The sequence below is a fragment of the Trachymyrmex septentrionalis genome, unplaced genomic scaffold (genome assembly GCF_001594115.1).
Source record: "Trachymyrmex septentrionalis isolate Tsep2-gDNA-1 unplaced genomic scaffold, Tsep1.0 scaffold22, whole genome shotgun sequence".
NCBI classification, from domain to species: Eukaryota; Metazoa; Arthropoda; class Insecta; order Hymenoptera; family Formicidae; genus Trachymyrmex; species Trachymyrmex septentrionalis.
In genome coordinates, this window is record NW_017305375.1 from 6,110,759 (window position 1) to 6,118,781 (window position 8,023).

An 8,023-nucleotide genomic window follows, 5' to 3' on the forward strand; every position below is an offset into this window, starting at 1 on the left:
CTAATACATAAACAAACATAAATGTTCCATATCATTTCAATCAATCAATAGAAAATTTTATTATCAGACAATATTGTGATGTTATTAAATTGGAATTATGTTAAATCAAAATATGCTTGTGATTAAAAAATAATAAAAATACATAGAAGTTAATTAGAGAAGTTAATTTGTATTATTTATAACTACAAAATAATTGACGTATTTAAGTAGAAAATTAATATTCTATTTAGTTTGCTTTTTTTTGTGTATCCTTTTTTTGTATAAGAAAGAAAATTTCTCAGATTCTATGTCTAATTGTTATGTTCACGAATGTGACAGAATGCCAGCTTAAGCAAGCTCAAGTAGTTATCTATAATTTTTAATATTATAAATAATTGTAAATAGAATATAAGACAAGTCTAAATTTGATTGAAAAGCTGTACAAATTTTGGCGATAGATGACAAACGTTTCAGAAGATATGAATTAGTTTTGCGTGATGTGTGCCGGAGAAGACTGCCAAGTGCAAGGATAGGTGTTGGGACACGAGACGATATCCTTCCGGTAACGTGAGATTCGCGTAATTGGTCGGTTGCCACCGTCCGAGCCACAAAATTGTGAAACAAATCATCCTATTATGTCAGCTCCAGCCAGGCAATAGAAATATGATACGCCTGGCTGCCCTCGCACTGTCTTGAGAAGTGCCAAATAAACGAATTATAACATAAATGAAAAGATAAAGGAGCTATCGATTCGACAATATCAATGTTAAACATACATAAAAATTCCATGGCTGCATTTAACAGAAAAAGCTTTGCAACTGTTGTAAAATTCTCTAATATGATTGGTCTTGTACTTAGTTCCTCACTGAATTTAAATGTATAAACCAATCATATCTAAGAATTTTACAACAGTTGTAAAGCTGCTTTTTCTGTTGAACGCAACCAATGTTTCTTCGTTATTCCTTTTTTTCTTACAAAGAAAATTTATATATCCACTAGTTCTAATTAGCAGAAATTAATAATAAATATGGTTCTATATGCAAATTTTTAAATAGATTTTTACAGCTGCTTTATATTGTGTGTTTGTGTGTGTGTGCGTGCGCGCGCGCGCGCGTGTGTGTGTGTGTGTGTGTGTGTGTGTGTGTGTAATATTCCAGAAAGATGATTTAATGTCGACATATATTCTACGACTAGTAGTACGATTTATAGTTAATCTTTTTAGACAAGACCAAGCAGATGCGAGGGAGAGCTTAACGGACCGACGAAACGACATACAAAACGGACGGACTGAACATTACAACGTCACAGTAAGACTTGGCAAGTGGCCTCCACATGCATTCCCGAAATTACTGTACTTCGTAACAGCCGTTCGCATTCCGGCTCTTTTGCACGTTGATTTTCGCATCGCGATTATCATCCGACGATTGATTTTTCAAAAAGAAAAAAAAATACAAAAGAGTTACAAGAATTTAAAATATTCATAAAATATTCATTTGATTTAAAAAATTTTCTAGTATTAATCTTTTTATTAATTTAAGAATTCGACATGCGAGAAAAATTGTTTTTCTATTAATAATAAAACAAACATTTATTTCTCTGAGTTTATAATATGCTTTTGCTCCTAAAAAATTTAGTTAGCTTATTGTTGAATGCTTTTTCACTTAAATAACATAGAAAGTTTAATTAGTATGTATAGCTTGCTTGTTTATTGAATTAAAAACTAGAAATATAAAACTAAAACTTACGCATTTCATAGAAAATATTAATCGTGCCTTTTGGTAAAAAAAATTATTTAAATAATAAGAAAAAGTTTTTTAAAATTATGTTATTGTTTTAAAAAATATATTTTTTAAGTAAAGCAAAACGATAAAAAATTTTAAGAATGTTAAGATATCGATCGAGAAATGTGCTATTCAAATCCTTGAAAATGTCAGCACATTGTACGTGAGAGTATGTCGGCATCCAACTGACCTAATATTTTTGCTGGCTATATAGAAAGTGTTGCTTCACTTTGGCATAATTCTGTCGGCTATTTGTGATACAATACATATTTGTTGATACTTTGACCCAATAAAAATGTAGCACATTAGATATATAAGTGCTTTATATAATGAAATAGTTTTACAAAACAAACAGAACCGATTTTATGACTGCATATTATAATTAATAAAGTTACCATAAGAAGATATATAAGAAATATAAAGATAAGAGAAAACAGACGGGAAACAAAAATTAAGAATGGGACACTGCAGTGCAGTGTAAACTGTTAAAATCTCACAATAGGAATAAACGTTCAATTTGCGTTTGTCACTGAAGTAGCATCATTAAAAAGACGCAATTATTGCGTTTTGGCAAAACTTCTGAACCACGTGCATTGTACCAAGCAATCTCCTTTCTTCATTGTCATGAATTTACGAGACAGTTTATGCGACCGTTCTAACATATATGCAAAATGATAAAATTTGATATCAGCACTCTGACATAAAATTTGATATCAGCACTCTGACATAAAATTGAATTTAAATTTTTATGTAAGATACATTTGTACTACGAATAATAATCCTTAATATACCCGTATCTATTTTTATCAAATTAACTATGTATTTAATCATGACTAATACACCTACTGTTATGCACCCACTCACTCTTAAGAATCATGTGAAGTGAGTAATCTAAAAATATTTAGCATTCTATATAATGTACTGCATTGTAGCAGAATAATTCACATCTTAAATCACATGCTTTCCCCGGGAAAAAGGAATCTAATTCATAACAACGCGAATTAAGAAAAAAATTATATTTAGAGAATGCAACAATAATAGCATTATATAATAATAAAAATTAGATTAAAACATTAAAGATATTTTAAATATCATTGAATCATTGCTTCAATACACCGTAACTTTAATTCTTGAATAAGAAGAAAACATGGATAATATATTAATTAACATTTTTTAATATAATCAAAAATTTAAATTATATATTAATTAGTTTCTGAGATTTTTAATGTTCTATAAAGAGCTTTTGTCACATAGCAATGATTCATTTCTAAATAGTAGAAAATAGTCTACGCTCAAGGTGAAGTCATATCCGGAACTAAATTCTATTCGCGAGAGTTATAATTATTAGTCGTACGATGCATTTTCGCAGGCGCACTCTACCATGCCTATACTACTGACCGCGTTACTTGCGACGCACCGTGCATCTATTTTCGCCGACTGACTCAAACGAGTCGACAGCAGCACTAAAATCACCGATCGACGTTCCGATCTATCCGCGATAAAACGCGAGAAATCTTGTAAACAAGCATTTGCACTCGACTTTTTGGCAGAATGAGGCAAAACGTCCGGCCGCAAAATCAGAAATTATGTTAAAATGACGTCGTTGTGATGAAAGGTTTACTTGATAATATTTTAGTTAATGTAATATTACACATTATTTGCTAGGTTATTTGCGCGATATTGTAAAAAATAAAATAAGAATGCCAATTTTATATACAATTTATACAAATATACAAATAACGAATTTAAACATAGTAGAAGATTGAAATAAATTTTGAAGTAATAATATAACGATTTAAATCATAATGTAAAAATATCTTGTAACTTTTGTTAATCATAATGTATTAGAATACGATGTTTTAATAAAATATACGCGGGAAATGTTTAAGTCCAAACATTAAATAATTGTTCACTTATTTAATACGTATTGCAATATATAAAAAAAGAATATGACTTTAGGTTAGCCTTCTGTTGTAAATTAATCATATTAGCCTTAAACTAATTAGTCAAGTAAACGAAATGAAGTTGTTTATAAATGAAATACTGACATATCGGATGGTTGCAATATCGTTACAAAGTTAAATAAGTTTATAAATAAAAATTATAAAATTAAAACTGCGTATTTTTTAATGGTTTATCTAGCATTAGTATTTATTTTATTAAAATTTAATAATTATTATGATTAACTCTTTTCCTTTTTCTTTTATTAAAAAACACATTGATACATTAATTATGACAAAAAGAAGAAACAAATTTGTCAGTTCGAATCAGACAATAGCAAATACAGCCAAGAATAATATTACTTTACACTAAGACTGACTCTGATGACAAACCGAGTCGCTTGGCTAGAAATGTAACAATGTCGACAATGCGTCCAAAAATACGTCAATATGTATAAATACACGAAGTAAATAATTAATTAAAACGTATATATTAATAAAAGAATATATAATGTATTATTTGTAACATCGAAAATTTGATCGATCTTAGCTTTCTTTATCGTATTTGATGTATTCATATACGATCGTGCTTAACATTCTTAATATGTTCATATATATCAAGTTTAAAATAATGTATATCAAGTTTATAAATAATGTATGTATCACACAGAAAATACAATATCTTGTCTCATCTCAACACAGACATCAAGTCAATCAATCAAATAAATATATTTGCGTTTAATAAATTTGATTGTGGAATAATTTTGAAGTCATTTACAAGATAAAATTCTTAGAAAAAATTTTAAGAATTCAAATAAAGTCATAAGTAATATTTTGATACATCTAAAAATAGTAAAAATGTAATTGAATTAAAAAATATCCTCTCTTATCTTTGTAGGATTAAAATTATTCTTTTAAGCGCTTTATATTGAAAACAGCTGTGAGAATTATAAACCAAAATACTTTAATTATTTAATTTAATTTAATTAATAATTGTAACATAAATTATTAATAATTATATAGATACATTTAATACAAAAAATAAATTTATTCGCTTTTAACATTGCATTATCAGATTTAATCGTATTTTAAAATTTATTTCCGAGATGGGGACGCATGTATTGATTTAACTTTTCTTTACGTTCTTTACCAATCGACTTCTCCGGATTTAACAAAACTCGCAGAACTTCTGGTATGTGGGATATTTTTAAATCGGTTAGACATTCTGAGATTCTCATTGATTGTTAAAGTTAGAAGAAAGAATTATAGTATCTGCAATTATTACGGCAGCGAAAAAAACTTTTGTAAAGTAAATACATCATTTTCAAAATTTCTGTATAATTGAATCTTGTCAGAATTCTTTTCCTGAAAGTTTCTGGCACATCTGTTGCAAAGAATGTTGCATTATATTAATAAATGTTATTCTATTTGACTGGTACTTTTTTACAATTATTAAGAAAATAAAAATTATAACAAATAGAAAAAGCGATAAAAGAAAGACAACTGACTGATTTATCTACAAATTAAGATATATTTACATGTGATAGAAATAAATTAGAATCGATAGATAGATAGATTGATAAATAGATTAGAATAGATTACAATATTCTTTTAAATCGCATGATTAGAATCACAATTGGAATGATGGAATGTACAGAAAGAAATGGGCAAATAAAACTTCTATTAAGACTCTGAATTAACTAAAATTAACGTATAAATGCGAGGTGCGAAAGACCAAGGAGAGGAAGTCGAGAAGACAAGGCGGCAAATGAAGCGTTAGACAAAGTGTCGGATAGTACAATAATGTGAAGATGGATGAAACGATTTATGAAACAACGACACGAGCGAAAAGATGGTCGTAGGAACGACGAACTGCTCCTCACGTTACGCCCTCCTAAAAATAAGTGGACTCCGAGCCTAGATACCTAGATAGTAGTCTACGAATAGTTGCCGCCGCCGCGACAAAACTCGTGGCGATTAGTCATGTAAAGTAGGGTTGTCGAGCGCGAGAGACACGTCTACATCGTGGAATACTTATTGGAAACTCAGGTTTTTTAGGAGGACTCAGATTTTTTATAATCTTTAACCAAATTTCTCTTAATAATTAAATAATGAGACAGAATGATGAAGAGTAATCAAAGACACAACGAGGAAATTATTGCAACACTAAAAAAGAGATGCTTCGAAAGAAATGCAAATGTATATGACAGTAATTAACCCCTTGTTTATCATATAAGCTGCTGAAGATTCAGAACAATCACTCTAAAAGAAATAGGTATGAATTTAATAATATCATGCGATGCGCTTGTATAATTCTCTCGTGTTGGTGTTGATATAAACATGGTGTGTTAAAAGTCATGATGTTAAAACTATACGTCAATGTTATGGATTGTTAATAGTTAATATCAATTACGATGAGACTTAAATTTAATATCCATAGTGATGAGACTTAATATTTATAGTAATAAATCCATATCCATATTGTCAGTCCACTCCAAAATAAAATTACAAATATCACCGTAATAAAATGTTTTGTTTTTGCAATTTATATTTTTAATCTTGAAAATTTATAATATAAATAAAAAAAAAACAAATAGATAAATAAGTGTTTAAGACAAGAATTCGTAATTTAAATAGAAATTAAGCGAATTTTTTCATTTTTAAAATCTGGCAAAATCTAAGCGAAAATGAAAGATGATCACAGCTTGCAGGGCGTATTGTAATTCGTTAACACTTGCTTTCCATCATCCTTTTTTAATTCTCGATTACTTTCAATTTTTAATATTTGTTCTTCTTCTGTCTCATATCTGCTTCTGCGAAATACATTTGATTATATAATCGAAATAAGAAGGAACGACTGATCTACGAGGATAACTGGATCATTTTCTTATGAGAACGTGACATACCTCCTCAATCCACTTGTCCCTTCACCTACCCCCTGGCAAATCACTCACTATAGGTGAGCGTGCGCGAAACCGATCCGTCACTTGTTGCTCACACTTCAGCACTGATCCACACGCGATCTTTGACGTTAACAATATTAACAGGCGATGGAGGGATGAAAGGGGAAAAGAAGGAATTCGAAAGGAGTTTAGGCAAGGTGTGACGAGAAATCGCACTGACACGCGTGAATCCGGCAATCGTCACGCACGCTCCCTCGCAGCCACACAACGTGCGCATCCGCAATCCAATGCATCATTGAGAGACTTACTTGAAGTGTCCTCTTCAGAAGAGGATGAGCGCTTTTCCTTCTAAAGGTGCGAGTCCCAGCACCTGGCCGAGCGTTTCTTCGGACACCTGACGACGGCGAACAGTCGCTTATTCCTGGATCACTCCAACCCCCCCGAGGCAGACAATGAGACGCACACACTCGGCTTGGAAGACTCGGCTCGAAAATTCTACAAGCTCGCGCGAGAACAAAACGGAGAAAATTAAGAGGAACTCTTTTTTTCTTATTTTCAGATTCGATCGTCTTCGTCTTCGTCTTGCGTCGTCGTCGTCACTCGTCGTGTGGTCGCTCGTCGCTGTCTCGCTTCTTCTTTCTCGTATCCTACTCTCTTTTTACTTGCACGGAGTGTCTCTATCCGCCGTCCCAATCTTCGGGGTGCCGCGCGCCAACTAAACGCGCGAGGTATCGTGAAGCTCGAGGTTGGAGTTTCGCCCACCATCACGACCACCACTATCGTCGCCACTACCACATCTTACTTGAAATCCTCTGTCTTACATCCCAGTCGAGCCATACAAACGCCTACGCTATCACGGGCGCCATGACGCTATGTATGATACACCGAAGTACACGAAGTCACGTCCGATAAGTGATAATAAGACGACCAGATCAGACACGTGTTTTCCGCGTGGTGCTGCCAATGAAAAGCTATTACTCTACTGAGAATATTTTGAGAATATTTTCGTGTCATTTAAATTACCTATTTATATTTCGATATCCAAGATTTCTACGATAATACAAAATTCAATTTATTGTAACAATATTATGCAGCGAAAAGTTTCATTGGCGAATTATCCAAGGCCGGAGATTCTCAAGTGAGCGCTGATAGACATATACAGTCAGTGTAGAGAATGAGAAAAAGCATTTATTACACGCTATACTTCTTTCGTAATCAGACGCGCGCGTGCCACATCGAATTTCATCTTAGTTCTTATATCTGGCGCATTGCTGTTACACAATAATGTTTGTTTTTATACGATGAGGTCAGAAAATTAACGAAGGCGACAATGCGTTATATGAGAATTCGAATTCGCACAAGTGAGATTTTCTATAGAATAACATTATAATTAATTTATCATTATCAAAAACTGTTGTAA

At 31.8% G+C, this 8,023-nt stretch overlaps 1 protein-coding gene across 1 annotated transcript in view; it reads right to left on the reverse strand.

The window, feature by feature from the left end:
• The window catches only part of LOC108748299 (twitchin), a 97,478-nt gene extending 90,094 nt beyond the window's left edge, over nt 1–7,384 (reverse strand). Inside the window, exon 1 of the mRNA XM_018486349.1 lies at nt 6,912–7,384. The gene's annotated coding sequence lies outside the window, so the exon portion shown is untranslated. The remainder of the gene's footprint in view (nt 1–6,911) is intronic.
• Between the last annotated feature and the right edge of the window lie 639 nt (nt 7,385–8,023).